General features: G+C 38.4%; 1 long non-coding RNA gene across 2 annotated transcripts in view; it reads left to right on the plus strand.

Annotated features, from left to right (window-relative positions):
* Positions 1-14,467, plus strand: part of LOC118173604 — a 30,002-nt gene extending 15,535 nt beyond the window's left edge. The window contains exons 1-3 of one of the 2 annotated variants that reach the window (XR_004754302.1): positions 2,788-3,040; positions 12,064-12,137; positions 14,327-14,467. This is a non-coding gene — a long non-coding RNA (uncharacterized LOC118173604). Of the gene's footprint in view, positions 1-2,787; positions 3,041-12,063; positions 12,138-14,326 lie in introns of those variants that run through there. The other variant, XR_004754303.1, reaches the window with a different exon arrangement.
* The last annotated feature ends 2,767 nt before the right edge of the window (positions 14,468-17,234 follow it).

Here is a 17,234-nt window from a genome sequence, read left to right on the forward strand (position 1 = left end):
GTCCTACCTCTGATTGCAACTTGTATGTAGCCTGAAGCTCATTCTGAAGGAAGGTGAGGTAGTAATACTAATGAAAAATATTTACTAGCAGAAACAAATAGTCAAGACAGAAGAGATGACCTCACAGTCATTTTGGTCTACTTGCCTGATCTTAGGACTTTCTTGACAGGTTATCACTAAGGATGCAGCATCAGCAGCCAGACCATCTGGCTTTTGTTCTCAGCTTGACCAAGAAGCTATGTAAGCATGCAGTTCACATCTGACAGCTTTTTTTTTTTTTTTTTTTTTTTTTTTACCTCCAGACTAATCTAATTTCAACATGTTTCATGTCAGCTACTGCTACCCAGGAATCCACAGTAATGCAAAATGTGTAACCCACTTGTTAGGGCCACATATATGAATCATGTTGCAGGAGATCATGAGATTTAGAAAAAAATCCTCATGCACCTGACTTCTGTTTGTTTTCCAAGGTTTTGACTCACTGGAGGTTCACAATTTAAAACTTTTCTTTAGAAACATGGACTTTATTATAAATCCCTTTTAAAATGCTGATGATCTCATGCTTCCAAGAACCCCCTTGGCTGAGTATTCTCTTACTTCCTGCTTTTCTTCAGCCTCTACACAGCTATGTAAAAGGTGGATGGTGCCATTTTCTACTTTGAATGTGCTTCTGAGTGTGTGTATTATACTCAGTGCTTTAGTCTGATCTTCTTGGTGTGGCACTTGTACTGTAAGCCTGTCTATTGGGTATCAGGAGAAGAAGCACAGGCATGATAGCCTGTGAATCTTAAGTAGCTGTAGGCATCAGACAGGCCCTAGAAATGCTCAGCTAACCCAGAATCTTGGCAGCAGATTAGAAGACCTTCTGGCTCTCGGCTATCTTCACTGGTAAAAGTTTAAGCACCAATGACTTTTCAGGTGCCAGAGCTTTGAAAGCAGATTTATATTTATAAATACAAATATTACTCAGACCAGAGCCAGTTGGTATGAGGTAACAAGTTTCTGTGCCTCAATAGCTCTGTATACTCTGTACTCTTAATATGTGGCAGCTACAAGTAATTTGAGTGAGTGTGCTCCATAGTAAAGGGGGTTGAGCTGCTGTGAGTCACATTGCATTTTTTTTGTTGACTTGCACAGCCAATTTCTGTAGGTCAGCTGAGGTGTGATACTTTATTAGCTTCCAGCAACTTATTTCAACCTTTGAGCCTTCAGACATCTAAGTATCTTTGTGGATGCAGCACTAATAATACAGAAACAATTTATCTGAAGGTTCTTTCATCTACTAGCTGATCAGGGAAGACACTTAAGCCTTCATTTGTATGAGAGGGGAGCAGCTGGCAGGGCATTTTTCCACACTGCTTTGGAACTTGCACTTCCCCCAGTACCAAAATAGTTCTAGGACATGCTGCAATGGCCCACTTGTTTTTCTTAGCAGTAAGGGGTTGGGAGGATTCTGGTGGAAGACTGTAAATATATCTTTTCAGCTGTTGGGCTATGTTTATTATCAAGTAAAAGGGAGCTACTGCTTTAGTATATCTTTATAACTGACAGGCTAAAAATATAATCTAAAGCAAAGGGTAAGCGTCCCTTTCTTTACAGTGACTGTATTATTATGGAGGACTAATGAAAAATCATACATGAGAAAGGAGGCAAATCCAAAGAACTAGAAAAATATATGGCAGTTTATACCTATGAAGATACTGACGATAAGATTTGCTGATGAATCGATGGTAAGTTTTCAGTGAATGGATAATTATGCTGTAATATTAGCTACAGTAAGTCCACCTAATATTGGGTTATCATTTGTTTCCTTCCTATGAATATAAATGGTCACTCCAAATAGCAAAATATTTGAGTCATTAGGTGGAATTGTGGTTAGAAAAGACAGAAAATGAGAATTATTTATTAAACCTATTTCAGTTCTGTAGACTTCATTACTTTCAAACAAAAATTATCGCCTCCCAGCATACTTCACATCACATATTCTCCAATAAATGGAAGGTAGGAGGAGTGATAGCAATAGGGGTTTTAAAATAGGCCTTCACATGTTAATGGCTCTAGTGGCATGAAAAATGTTAGGAGAGAAACAAAGTCTCATTGAAAAAATGTAACTGAAAATAGGACTAAAGAGCACAGAACAGCCAGTAGATTGATCAGGATAAGACAGTAAGTTCTCCCACCTTGTTTTCTAACAACTCTTGACTCACTCTCCTCCAAGAGGTTAGGGAGGGTGGGCAGAAAAATGTAATACAACAAGGCTGTCCTTACTCTATATAGAAGATGATGAGCTTGTATCTCATGAACAAATATATCCCAAGCTTCAAGATGCCATGGAATCATATTTCATTTACATCATAAGTTATAAGTGATCTCTGTATTGCTTTTCCCCTCCTTCCATCACCTCTTACATCTCTTTAGAGTTATATTTGTTTTGCTAATGGCTATTTTTGGCTTATCCAATGGCTCTGTCTACTGTTGAAGCTCTATTAAAATGTCTTCTCTAATTTAGAGACTTCTTTACAGTGTAAATTTTAAATTGTGGGGTCTCATTTTCGTAAGTGACTTACAAGCCCAAGTCACTTCAGCAACTTCTGAAAATTCATGGAGAACTAGGCAGAGACAGATAACAAGTTTAGAAAAATCTCTCATTACAAGTATTAAAATGCAGGTTTACTGTTCATTTAAAGAAAGCCAAACCCACTTACTCTCTGCCGATGTGTTGGACTAACTTGAGTCAGATCCTCCCATTGCTAAGATCTTTATACTACTTAGGGCATCTTACAGAGACTGCTGAAGATTTCTTGAGGAAAAGCAGCCTGCAGCATGATGATGTGTATGGGTGGAAATGAAACTGGAATAAAGACTTCAGCTTATTTTTGCCTGGAAGCTAGATCTTAATGAAATGGCTGCAGCCAGCATGCCTTAGCTCTCTGACTGCGATGAGGATTGTTTGAATCTTGTGATGAGGATACAGAAAGTTGCCTTGCATCTATCACCCAGCCTGCTACCTGCAGTAGTATGGACTGTAAGCACAGTTCAGGTAAGGACCTGGTTCTTCTATTGTATAAATTTCTGCTACTTACTCAGGTAGGAGTAATCAGCTGATCTGCTACCTACAAAGAATTAGGAAAATGTTTATAATGGCCAGAATACAGAGAAAGGCAGCAGTATCAATTTCTTGAGGAATAATATTTCAACCATTTTGCTCTTTTGTGTTCGCAAAGGATGAACTCAAACAGGTGCAGGGAAGGGCTATGAGGATGATCAGATGAGTTTATTATAGGAGCCCATAAAGGCTTTGTTTTCATACACTAAATAAGCCTACATATTTATAAATATATAGGAGGGAGAATATACTTAGTCTGAAGAACAGCGTGGAGATAGAAACATGTGGGTGTGAGCTAGTCATGAATAAATTCAGGCTGAAGTAAATTAAAACAAGGTTTTTAACTACCTAACCTTCAAGTAGGATGTGTGGGAATGAAAGCCCTAACTTCATTTAGGTCTGACTAGTTTCAGAAGGCAGTGCAGAAAACACTAGAAGAAAACATCCTGAGTGTTGAGGTGATTCTTCTCCATCCTGTTCTCTTGTAGCTCTCAGAATGAGAAACAGTATTTTAAATATTACCCGTATCATGGTTTTACAATTCACAGAATGACTGAGGTTGAACAGAACCTCTGGGGACCATCTAGGCCACTCTGGCTGCTTAAGCAGGGACAGCTCAAACAGGTTGCTTAGTGCTGCATCCAGTCCTGTCTTGAGTAAGACCAAGGATGGAGACTCCACCAGCTCTCTGGGTAACCTAGTTCACTCTTTGATTATCCTCAGTGTAGAAAAAACAAACAAAAAAAAACAACAACAAAAAAGTGTTTCTTGTGTTTGGATAGTTTTGTATGTGTCAATTTGTGCCTATTTCCTCTTACTTTGTCACTAAGGCACACGGAAAAGAAGGAGGTGACTGGTGACAGTCAACATGGCTTCACTAAGGGCAGATCATGCCTGACAGATTTGGTGGCCTTCTAAGATGGGGTTACAGCACTGGTGGATAGAGGAAGAGCAACTGATGTCATCTACCTGGACTTGTGCAAAGCATTTGACACAGTCCTATGATATCCTTGTCTCTAAATTGGAGAGAGATGGATTTGACAGATGGACCACTCTGTGGGTAAGGAACTGACTGGATGGTCACACTCAAAGAGTTGTGGTCAACGGCTGTATTTTCAAAAATAAAATACAGATCTGTCTTGTTCTGGAAAATGTGAAATGTGGATTAAACACCTAAGTAGTGGTACAAAATTTGCAGATCTCTAAGGTGTCTCACAGCTATTTTTGACTATTTTGAAAAGGCACTTCTAGTAAAACCTTCTAGTAAATGATCTCACAGAGTCCCTGAGACAAAGTAGTCACAGAGAGCTCATTTACACTGTAGAAGAAGTATGCCATTTTCTGATTTGAAAATGTATCTTTTCTTTCCAACCTTTACAAAATACAAATATTTTGACCTTATGCAAATTTCAGAGTTTTAGCTTGGAAAGAGTAAGCACACAGATAGTATTGTGTAGCAACTCCAATTATGCTAGATAGTTTTGACAGAATTAAATTTAACCTAGTGCTGCCAGTTTCAGATGCCATACTTCAAGGCGTGAACAGGTGTTAACAACTCTGTTCATGTTCCCAAAGCAAAATTAAAGCACAGCTGTATGCAGTATGCTGTTTTAAAACACAGGCTTTCTGTATCATTTGAGTAATGTTTCAGACTTACTTCATTACATTTTGGGAAGAAGTCTCTCAAATGATGAAGTGTTATTTTTATTTATTTATTTAACATGTGCAGTTTTAGTTTTAGTTTACATAGATTCTCTTTTTAAAGCTAGAAAACAGTTTTAGTAGTTCTCAGCCATAGGGACTATGCTTTAGTAAAAATAGGTCCTTCTAGTGAAGTATGCAATGTTGGAAGAAAAGGCAGTCTAAGACATTGTTTCTAAGAAGAGAAAGAAATTGTTTACAAATCCAATTCAGGCTGTTCACGTGCTCAAATTGTGTCATCCTGAGCTTGATGACTTGAGGCCTAAACAAGCTTTTAGTTGACAGAAATGCAGATATGTATTATAACATGCCTATTCCCTTACAAAAAATAGAAGAGGGGAAGCCTGTAGGCTTTGAGAAAGCTTGCAGACTGCATGCACAGAATAACCCATTAAAAAGTTCAGCTAACAAGATGTCTGTTCAAGACAATGCTAATAGGACTTGCAGTTTCTGTGTGTACTATTCAGCAAGGAATCATTCACCAAGCCACCCCCAGGCCAAAAAGCATGCGGAACAAATACTGTGCTAGTTGTCTCAATCTCATCTTAACATGCACCTGCTTAGGATGTTCTCTAAATAATATTTCAGAGGAGGTGGAGCTTTACAGTAACATTACCCCCCAAGAAGTCTTCCAAAATATCCTCATCTATCCTACATTTAGTATTTGGAATTTAATAAAGCCATAATGGGAAAACTGCCTCCCTGAGGCAAAAGCACAGTTACATTATTTATTATTTGAAAATATCTTTTGGAGTACTGAGATTTAGAAGGGCTGTAAACAAGATTCTCTGTGTTGTAGGTGGAGATCAGAAATACCTCCTTTGACATTAACACAATGGTACTAAAGTGGGAAGAATAAGGAGGTGGGAAGAATATCCATCTCTGTTGATCTAAACAACGTGAAACTTGAATGTTACATTTTCTGGCCAGAACTACATCAAAGCTCAATGATTTGAAGAGTCACAGGGCTAGCTTTAATTGTACTTACTTTCCATGTGACTGTGTGGTAACTCTTTTTAAGGAAAATTATTTCAGTGAAGGTACAAGAATTAGTGAGTATGTGTGCATCTGTAACAGATCCACTAAAACATGGGTGTCTTAAAATATGTCCAGATGAGCCAATCCTGTAAGCATTAAAGTCAAAAGCAAAATTCTCATTATTGTGTAAAATGAGGTGGCTAAAGAGGTTTTCTGAAAGGCTTTAAATGCTAAACATGATTCAATTTACATTTAAAGTATAATATTTGCCTAACCTTATTTTCTAATTACCTAGGGGCTTTGCAAATGTTTACCAGATAATATGTTCAAACATGTAAAAGAAGGATATTGAATAATAGGAATAGAAAGCTCTCTTCAAAATGCTAGTTTGCTACAGCACAAACTTAGAGAGAAACATAAAAATAGTTTGGTTTCTTATACTGATGCGTCTTAAAAAACTAAGACCTGCAGAAAGCAAATGGTATTTGGTAAATATCTGTATTACATTTGAATGATCTCTTTAAAAATTAGAATAGATTTTAAAGGAATTACTTCATCTTTCAAGGCTACAAAGTATATTGTTACCTTTGGAAGTTAGTGTCTAAATGAGCTCCTTCTAGGCAGTCTAGTGGTGGACAGACACCCCACGTTTCCTCAACAATTAGTCAATGGCTTCAAGACAATCATTAGGTTCACCCTAGTTTTTGTCAAGATTGCTACTGCAGGAAATCCAAGTAATTTTTAGCCATGAGACTTCCTTAGCCAGTGCATCCTGGAAACAATGTTCTTTTAGATTTTTTCCTAAGGTAAGCAGAATTTATCCTACCATATTATGACATTATGGAAGTTCCTGAAACATCTTGCTGCCACAGAGGTGGTAGACTGTAGTTTCTCTAAGTCATCAGCTGCCTTTTTATTTTATTTTATTTTATTTTATTTTATTTTATTTTATTTTATTTTATTTTATTTTATTTTATTTTATTTTATTTTATTTTATTTTTTTAACCTAATAGTCTTGATCAACTTAATTTACTTACCGTTGGGATCTAATTCAGAACAGGTCTGGAAAGGGGAGAACTTTCTTGGCTGTGCGATCTTGAACAGAGAAAGTCTAAGTGGAGTTCATTGCAGTAGGGCCCATTAACTGTAACTCAGTTGGATGGAAACATTTCAGTATTAAGTATGTCTGTCCAGTATCAATTTTACAGGATGCCAGTGGTTCTCATACATCAGTATTAATATTAACTGTAAACACTGTGTAGTGTTTACCATGGAGAATAACTGATTACTTTTGCTTGTGTGACTTGCAAGATCAACTTCTCTATGCCATTGCTACAACAGGAGCTTTTATTTCTGGTAGGCATCATGGGAATTTTTGCATGTTTGATTGTGTCCTACTATAGGCAAAATAAATGGTATCTGTAATTGATTAGTTTCTTACTTCTCTTTGCATAAATAATCAGTTGCTACTTTATGGCTGGCATTGGCTCTTCTGTTATTTCAAAAGAGGCCACATTTCAGTATATACACACCATCACAGTATTTGAGTGGCTAATCTGGCTACGTATTTGTCCTGTACTAGCTCTTTCATACTCTCCTTAGGGGGAGTGAAGATAATGTGCAAGAATGTTTCATTTGGTGCATCAAAACTATAAAATTTAATATGAATGTGCAGAATTCAATAACCCTTTCATCAGAAGGAGCTTTTAATGATCATTTGAGAATCCCCAGTGCAAACCAGACAGCTTGGCTCCAAGACGACCTTGATGAGTAGAGTACACACAGTGGATAGAGACAGTCATGGATAGAGACAGTCATGGATAGAGACAGTATTGGTATGAACTAGTCTGCACTCAGCTTCAGTCTAGGTCCCCTGCATCCTAGGGAAGGGTATCACACAGCAAGCTAATAGTCATGGGATATGTTGTGATGGAAGTATTCCATTCTGAGCCAGGGGCTCTTTGGTGGAGAAAAAGAGAATGAACGAGTCTGAAAGGCTGAAGATCTTGTGGCGTTTTCATAAGCAGAGGGAAAATAACAAATGAGATATCTCAATCTTCTCTGTGGTTCAGCACTGGATTGTGTTTTGGCTAATCATCTTTCTTTTTCTTCAGAGAGATTTTCAAACTCTCAAAAAAAAAAAAATCAGAATCAATACGTTCCCACAAAATTCCTTATCCATTGGATCAGTGAAGAGCAGAAAACCACAGTCTTTTCAAAGAACTCTCAAATACCCTGAATCACCAGTTTGTTTTCCAGCAAGATAGTTTAATTGCTAGGACTGCAAAAAGCGAAATCCTAGTCTGAAACATAGGCAATGGCTTACCATTTCTGGTATATCCGTCCTTTTGATTTGTACTGATGCACAATCTATAATGCTACTTCAGCATAGTGTCTGCTGGGTGTTCCTGCTGGGCTAGTAAGCCTGTAGTATCAGCATATGAAACCTCACAGTCTCCTCATTTAAGTCCACATTTATGGAGTTTAACATCATTTCATTAGGAACTCCCAGATATTTACAGCCTTGTATTTACATTGTTCAGTACAGATAATGGTGTAAATTGATGCTGTCTGGTTTTGGGTAGTGACTAAAACCAGTTGTGAAGATAACCAGTGTCAACTTCTTAATACTATATTAATCCATCCAGTTAATAGAGGAAACTGGAAGGAAATATGAAAGACAGTGGAAATCCAAGACCTTTTCTGCATGAGGAAATGTAGCTGGCAGTCTGTTGGCACAGTGCAGCTAGCGAGTTCTTTTGGCAGAATGCATTCACATTTGTCTGCCTCTGTTGGCAGTATACTTCATGGCTTCAGATTGTATTGACAAAATATATGTAGCAGTAACTGTGTCTGTAGTGCTCCGCAGTGCTTGTCTCGAAGCCTAAAGCATTAACTATTCATTCTGCACTTGTTAGAGCATTGTTAGAGCTAAATCTGAAAACATATGATTGTCCAGCAGGAAAAATACTTGGTAGTGTTGGAGTTTTAAAACTCATAAGCTCATTCAGAAGTGTCCTGCCTGCTGTGTGGATAGGCTGTGTGCCTGGCTAACTCAGTTTCCTGTGCAGATAAGACTGTTCCTTGACCTTCCTTGGGCAGCTATGTTGCTGGTTGCTGTTGCTGTTACAAGACTTGCAATGGGATGGAGTTCATCTCACCAGTTTAGGAAAGATGGCTTCTCTTGTCTTTTTCTTTCCTATTTACCACATAGACTATTCCACACAGTAAGTCATAGCCTCCAGATCTATGTCAGTCCACCCAGTAGGATCCGGTAGCTTCAAAGTCCTAGAATATCTTTGGGTGTCCGTGACTCCCCTGCCCATCTAGGGCTCAGTGTGGAGGGAGCCTGGTTGCTCAGTTCTGGGAGCTACAGAAACTTTAACAGCTACAACAAAAGGTCTCTGAGAGGCGTGAATGTATGCCACAGGCTTACTGGGTGGAGTTCATCTTACCAAATGCAGGCAATTCCTCGTCTGGTCTTCATTTACTGTGTATGGAGGAAAATAGGCATTTCTGGGTCTTTTTTATTATTATTATTTTTATTTTTTCAATTTGCAGAACAATTTATCTCATCCTAATGTCACTAAAATAAACCAGATGAATCACTCCCTAAATGCCAGTTTTCTCCATTCATTCTAAAGGAGGCCTGAGATGACTCTTTCAGCTCTAACTGTGTGTGCAGCAGCTGACTAAAGCTGGTTGTAATGGGTTTTGCCTTTTATGTTAGTGGCAGCAGGCTAAGACAGAACTTGCATTGCTTGGGGGAACTGGTTTAGTCTTCCCAGCTTTTTGCCCCTGGTTTTCTCAGAGGGACTGGAAATGGAGCAGGGAATACACAGAGTTGTGCTAGCTGAAAGCTGTTTGTCCTGGTTAACAGTTCTGCATTATGTAGTGATTGCTCCAGAATAAAGTGTCAAATTTATCTATGCCTATTTATCTATGCCTATGTCTTCAGTATTTTAACCTGTCTTCCTGAGTTGAGTCTTTCAGTGTTAGGACAGTAGACTTCACATAGTCAGTTGCACAGTAGGTATTTTTGGAGAAGATGCTACTGGCTGATTATCTCTGTTTCCAGGATTTGAACAGCTACACTGTGCCCTGCCTAATTTCTGAAGTATTGGATTTCACATTCTCAAGACATCTTGTGTGTTTTCTTCTGTTTTCTTAGAGAAGTGCTGATAGATCTTCATTTCTTAGTTTTTGGAAACAATGGGCTAAATGAATGAAAGTAAGTGTCTAAGAATCAAGCTGTTGGGATCTATTTACCTTGTGCTGTAGAATAGGGATATGGGAAACCAGATAAATGGGATGGGCAGGGTATGAGAGGTAGCTACAGCAGAAAGGGAAGGAACAGATCCCACTTATGTTTTCCATACAAGATGTACCTGCTGAATTTATTTAATGTGAGTCTGTGTGACCACCAACAATACCGTACTCCGTGCTGTTCAGTGGATTTCAGATTTTACAAGTGAGCATTAACTGCTAGATGTTAAATCCTGGTTATGGATTTAACTGCTAGATGTTAAATCCTAAATGTTGTATTTAAAAATGAAAGTTTCAGGCACTTTTATTTGCAGAAATTGCAAACCTGAAAGATTGAAGCGGAAACCAACAAAGCCATAAATATATTTTACAGATCTCTCAACTTCTCATACAGTCTTGGGATTTTTGGTTAAGTTCATTGCTTTTGAATGTACTGATTGGTAGCATCAGTATCTGCTGTTTTGCTTTCTTTCCATTGCCATTCAGGACTTCAAGTAACAAAATAATTTACAAATACCCAGTATGTATTCTGAAATGATGTTATTTGCTTATCTGCTGTTAGATTACCTCAACAGTTTTCAGAGAGGGAGTTGAATATAGTCATTTATTACAGGTGATTTTTAGGAGCTTTGAACTTGTTCCAGTTCAAAGCAGAAGTCAGTAGGAATTAGGGCTATGGCAATAGGAGCAATTCTATAACCTTAATGACCATGTAAAGCCTTTTCTTCCCTGACATCCTACTGAGTTCTTGTGGCAATACTACAAGCAGATTGTAAAATAGACTTTCAGGGACTTTGCTATCTGCATTTTGAAAACAGTATCTGAGTATGAGCACCCTGATTTGAGCTCCCTTGTATGAAAAAATTACATCTAGTTTCAAGTCCTAAACATTAGAACTGTATGTTTAGACATTAAACACAATATTTTCACTACATAGGTTTCACTAAGGGTGTGTCATACCCTCGAGAATCCAGTAACCAGGTCAGAGTCTCACTGGTGCTTAGAATACTGGGTTTGCTACATGCCTGTTTGAACTCCTCTCTTCTGCCAGATGGAGGAATTTGACATACCTCTCTTTCTGGTTTCCTTTATCAACAGAGTATCATTGGATATACACATGAAAATGTATTTTCAGCTTACTTTTATGAAGCAGGGCTTAAACTAAAAGCGTATTTCATGACAGGACTGAGGAAAGTACGTGACTTTTTCAAATCTTAAAACTTGGAAACTTCAGATTTGTATCTGCTAGAGTAAGCCAACTTATTGTCAAATCAGAACATGATGTAACATGAATTTCTGGTTGTTAGCAATCTTCCTGTCCTTTCTACTTGCTTTTCATTCTGAGTTCTTTATGTAAACTCTGTGTTGAAATAGTTTTTTAATCAATGTTTTAGGAATGTTTTCAATTTTACTTTCCCATGGTTTGTTTTTCAAATATGGGATTTTAGCATTTCAGCTGTAGAGTCTGAAGACAGTGTTAGTGGTTGTGACTTTCTGAGTCAGTTGAAAGACTTGACAAAAGAATCAAGAAGCAAAAGAGCCTCAAAAGTTGCATTTTTGAATTGACTGTGTATTTACAACGGCATTATCTTTTTCTTTCAGTCCCTGGCTTGATCTGAAGCCTCTGTAAATTGATGCTAACTGTATCAGAAGATTCTGTTTAGAAGTAAGAAATTTGGAGGACTATAACAACGGCAGTATAACTGAGACCTCTTGTATATATTTGAATGCAGTGGTCAGCTATTGCTTGAAGCTGCTACTTTTTCATGGTGAAAATCTGATGTCATCTTCCAAGTGACTTACACAATCAGCAGTGCAGAGGTGTGAGGGGAACTCTAGCTGGTAGCAGACAGAAAAGATTTCTGAAAATATAACTTTTAGAAAAATAACTCTTCTACATACTGCTGCTCTTCCATAGCCCTTAGAGTGAGTTAATAAGGAGGTAAATATTTGTCATTAATATTATTGCCACATTTGCTTTTACTAACTTTTGAGTTATTGGTGTTTTTCAGATTGCAGAAATGGGAGAGTGAATTTGCAAAGTTGACAGGAACTATCAGCTACTGTTCTGATAAAGGAAAGTGAGGTATGTTGGGCTGGCATAATCAACGCTACTGAAGTGTGTCGAGACTGAAGCTTAGAAATTATCTGTTCCTGTACCCATGCATGATAGTTCACGCCAGGCAGTTTGTATTAATATGTGAATGCCATTTTTAGGAGTAACTTAAGGAAGCCACCTGACTTCACTCTGTCCCTATTCTCCCATGACATTACCTTTCCTTAGTTCTGTCAACCACAATAAAGTATTATGTCTTACAATGAAGATATTCACATGGCAATCACCTTATGACTCCATCTTACCTAAAAATACTCAAATTAGCCATAATTAATTAACTCCAGTCAGATACTACTACCAGTGTAGATTCAGTAGCAAAGAAGTATTCAGCACATTCACTTTCTGAATTTGCTTCTCAGGCAGGCTTTGCAGTTTGCACCAAGTTCTGTAGCTTCGGTGCTACATTGCTCACAGTCTGCATGTTTGGGCATACTTTCATAAGATACAGTCACACCTTGCTGGAAATGCAGGCATGCCCTATTAGACTATACAGCAGCAAGCAGAATACGCTCCTGTCATGGTTTCCGTCTCACTATAACTTGGAGATGCTTAATATAGCTGACATGTTATGTGATTTTCTTGTGTGTGTCTATAGTTTTATGGAAGGAAGACCAGTTTTATGGAAGTAAGTCCAAGATCCAATGGCATAAAACTAGACATACTTGAACACTGAAGTTAAATTTTGAAAGTGTCAGCAAAGCTTACATTAGCACCACTTACATTAGTGGTTAGAAAGAGACAGCTGGGGCTAAGTTTTGAGGTACATGTCCAGGACTGTTGACTACTGCAAAATTAATAAGCTTTTAACTATACAGCGGTGGCACTCATTGTCTTTCCTGCTATTAGCATTGTACTTTCCAAAGAGATCTATCCGTAACATTTGTTACCTTAGAATAGTGAAGTTACTTGTGTTCAGGAAGGAAGCAGTAAATGAACAGTATTGAAAAGCTATCAACCAAAAGTTTAATAGTTGCTTAAGGAACATGACTAATAGTCTAAATTATTAACAGGGATGGCCTTTTTAAATTGGAAAGTCTCTTGCTGACTTCTACACTCAACCCAGTTTTCTGAACTGAGTGCTATTAGATAACCAAGAAATTTTTGAGGATACCACAAGTGCTGTTGAGAATTTCGCACTGAACAATCACAGATAAATTAGAAATATCCACATGTTGTGATAAAGAATAAGATGAAAAAGGTGTTGGGTGCCAGTAGTTTATGAGCCAGAACATTTATAAGGTGCTGTACCAAAAGAAACTAGTAGCAGCTTAATAGCTTTAGAGCCGTTTTTCTTAGATGCGATCCTCAATTTCAAGACCTAGCTTGGATCTATGAGATATTTGAATCCAAGAGTTAATGATGTTAGCCACAGAAACATTTACTTAGAAAATAATTTCTAAAAGAAGTTTAAGGGGAAAGAACCTGGATCGTCCATGCTATAAACTCAAAGACTTGGGATGAGATACTTCTCATATATTCTTATCTAATTAGAGGATACAAGTTAGTCATCTGGGATCTCTTTGTTGCAAATAATGTAAAGTAAATGGGCTGAATTGTCCTCCAGAGGTGTCATTCCTTATAGATCTCTTTTTTAGGATAGGAAGAACTATCCCACTGAAGCCTCAGAACCCCTCCCTTTAGTACAGAGTCTACACGTGGTTAGAACAGGCACCTAACTTCCACATGGCTAGACAGATACTTCTGGACAGATGAGTCCCACCCCTAGTAATTGAATTAGCATTTTTTTTACTGTAAGAAATCCTAAGTAGTAGCCACCATAGGAATTTCAGTGTCTTCTCTCAGAAAAGGGAGAGGTTCTATTTTTTAGGATAGGTTTTTACAATTTGTTCAAATACATTTTTTTTTTTTGTTATTATTATTACTATTATCATTATATTTATAGGATATATGCAGTGGGAAATGTAAGACTTTACACTGGGCGTAACATGTGGAATACAAATGGGAAGAGGGGCAGCATTCCATTTGAATGTTTTCTGCATGCAATTTTGCTCTATGTTCTGTCAGATAAAACAGCTTCCTAGGGTTTTTTTTCCTAAGTGAATAGGCCAGATTATTGGATCACTTTATACTTTGACTTCCTCCCACTTCTGATCCCAATTTAATAACATATTCGCTTTTCTTGGCCTGCCACCGCTGAGGGCTTCCTCATGAATAGGACGACTAATGACCAGTGTTTGTTCTGTTAATTTCACCAAGCAACGCAAACCCAGACATGTGCAGTTACGTTTTGGTCCCATTGAACCCTGTAGCCATGGATTTTAGTGGTATTAGAATTTCACTTGTGGTATGTGTATGGTCATGCTGAGTTTTCTTTTCTCTGCACTTATGCCCTGATTGTTTTTTGTTTGTTTGTTTGTTTTGTTTTGTTTTGTTTCGTTTGAACAAGAGGAAGTGGGTTACCCCTTTGCTTAGGGCAATAAATCTGAATAGGGATTTGTTCTGATTAGAGTTACTGCTGTAATATGTGATGATACAGTCTAACAGAGTACCAACCTAGGGTTATTTACTGTACCATGTTTCTCACATATGATGAGAGTCTGGGGGAAACAGGTTGTTGTTCTGACAGGTGATTTGACATCATACTATTAAAACTGTCATTCAGGCCTTACTTGAACATGGAGCTAATCAAGCAGATACTATTTTTCTTGCCATTAATTCACTAAAGCTGTGAACACCATTGGAGGGCCACTGTCAGCTTAGATCAAGCATCTGTCAGAATATTTTACTTGCCACTGTAACTGTCTGGTGGTGCTTTTATTTGGGGAGGTAAAAGAGCTTTATCCCCAGTCCCGTCCCATTAGCTCTTTCCAGCGTAGTCCTTATCACACGGTGGGGCACTGTCATGTGGCTGTGTGAAGCCTATCGATACCTGAAGCACATGTATCCAGTACTGGTTATGAGTAAAAACTAAAATGACTTATTGAGACTGAGGGATTCAAGTGCATGGGCAAAGGCCTAGGGAGAAGGGAAAATAAAACCAGCTGTTAAGTTGTTCAGGTATTTAATAATGTTTTCATTATTAACAGGAAAAAAAGGAAGAATTAATTATACAAAACGGAGCCTCATGTTTGGAAGCTGTGCTCTGCAGGCAGAGTTCTGTTGACTTAACCATATGAAATTCCTGTGGAAAGTCTTCTCCTTTGCCAGTCGAGTAAGCCTAATAACCTTTCAGGCTAAAACAAACTTCTAAGGATTTGTAACAACAACTTGCTATGGTACTACAGAGACAACAGTGTGTCCATGAATTGGAGCTAGTCATCTGACAGTGCCCATTTGTCTGACCTACTTTCTGTTTACACTCTGTAAGGAACCACAAGAAGCAAATTTGGGGATGAGAAAAGAAGGGGCAGTTGGAGGGACAGATGAGAGAGGCAGAATGTTAAGTAACTTTCATGTGTTTTGAATCTCATATTTTGTAACCAGGAGAAAACATGATGATGAAAGAATACTACTGTCTGATAAAACGTAAGCCCAGAGGAGTGATCCCTTTCTCTTGGCTATCATCAGTAGCTGATGTGGGGACAGATGGGTCTGAATGGTCATTGCAAGGATCTCACTGCTTTCTACCTAAGGTGGTTGGAAAAATAGTCTGTCTTCTATTAAAAAGCTTTTTACTTAGGTGGTTGTGTGCCCCTTGCCAAATGTCCCCAAAACAAGGATGGTAGAATGTGTGTCAGCGTGGCAGTCATCCCAGCCACCAGTTTGGTTTACAAGGTGGGTTTTTTTTATCTGCCAGGTGGCAAGGTGGAGCTGCTAAGGCATACTGTGCCCCACTGCTCTGTGCAGCTGTGTGTTGCCTTTGTGGTCTCACTGATCCTGTAGCTGCTGCTTGAGCCCATGTAGTGTGAAATACTAAGCCACATTCTCAGTTAGCAATTGTGATGAAATCTTATAGGAGGTGGATTTGGAACATTTGGGTTATAAAAGGTGATGATCAGTGTATTTTTGAAATCCCTGTACTTTCTTACTGTGGCTAAATATCTGTTCAACTCAGAAGCAGGAAGTTCTGGACACTTTCTTTTCCTATTGAATTCAAAACTCAAGACACTTAAAAATCTTACTGAGGCTTGGAAGTTTACTATTAATACTAAAGCAGCCTAGTTTGTAGCTCTGCCAACACAATGTACATCCTGATCTGCCCTGGCTTCTGACATTCAGGAAAATGATTAACTTGTAAACTTGTATGGTTTTCCTCATGAATGAATTCTGCAAGAGATACATGTGTAAGTACAGCTTCAGTGTGTAGTCAAGGTAAATATGCAAACGTTCAAAAGCACCACTGTGTTCTCCAAAATATTTACAGGTCAGATAAATAAAGTTATGAAAAACGTAGATTCCAGCAGACCTGTGCATGAAGGGAGCCCTTGAAGTCTGTGTGGGCTGTACACTTGCATCTGGCGCAGTACATGGCCCTCAGTTATGAAATAATTAGGCAATAAGACACAGTGACCATGTGAACATACTAATTAGTACACTGAGCAGTGCTTGTGTGATGACAGACCTGTTTGTTGGTCAATGTGCCAGAGCTAAAAGCATGAGCTGTGCCAGTCATCTAAGATGCAGAAGTTCTTAGAGCAGGCAGCTGGAATAGTTTGTGTTCCCTCCGAATTTCCCAGGGGAAAATGTGTTTGCACATTGGGAGAGCTAGAGTGCAGCCCACACTCCCTTCCCTGGAGGGGTGCTGCGTGTCTCCACCATCCCTTCCTCTCCCTTCCCCACCTACCCAATAGAAATGCTGACTTTGTTGAGAAATGTGGAGGCACTGGTTTCCAGCAGCTGTTCCTATAGTCATGTAAAGCCTGGCTTCTTACAGGTCAGCTTTTATCTGACAGTTTCTTTGAAGCATTCTCTTGCTTCGTTATTTGAACTGCTGTTGTACTTTAAGTATATGAGAAGTGATAACCACAGCTTTGCTAGCTTTCACAACTTGGATAGTGAAGTGCTTGATAATATGGCAGCATTCATGAAATCTTTAAAAACCTGACCTTGAGACTAGGCTATAGAAAGTCTACAGAGGTAAGAAGGGGCAGTAAGCAAGGGCAGACT

Source organism: Oxyura jamaicensis, chromosome 1 (genome assembly GCF_011077185.1).
Source record: "Oxyura jamaicensis isolate SHBP4307 breed ruddy duck chromosome 1, BPBGC_Ojam_1.0, whole genome shotgun sequence".
In the NCBI taxonomy this organism is placed as follows: Eukaryota; Metazoa; Chordata; class Aves; order Anseriformes; family Anatidae; genus Oxyura; species Oxyura jamaicensis.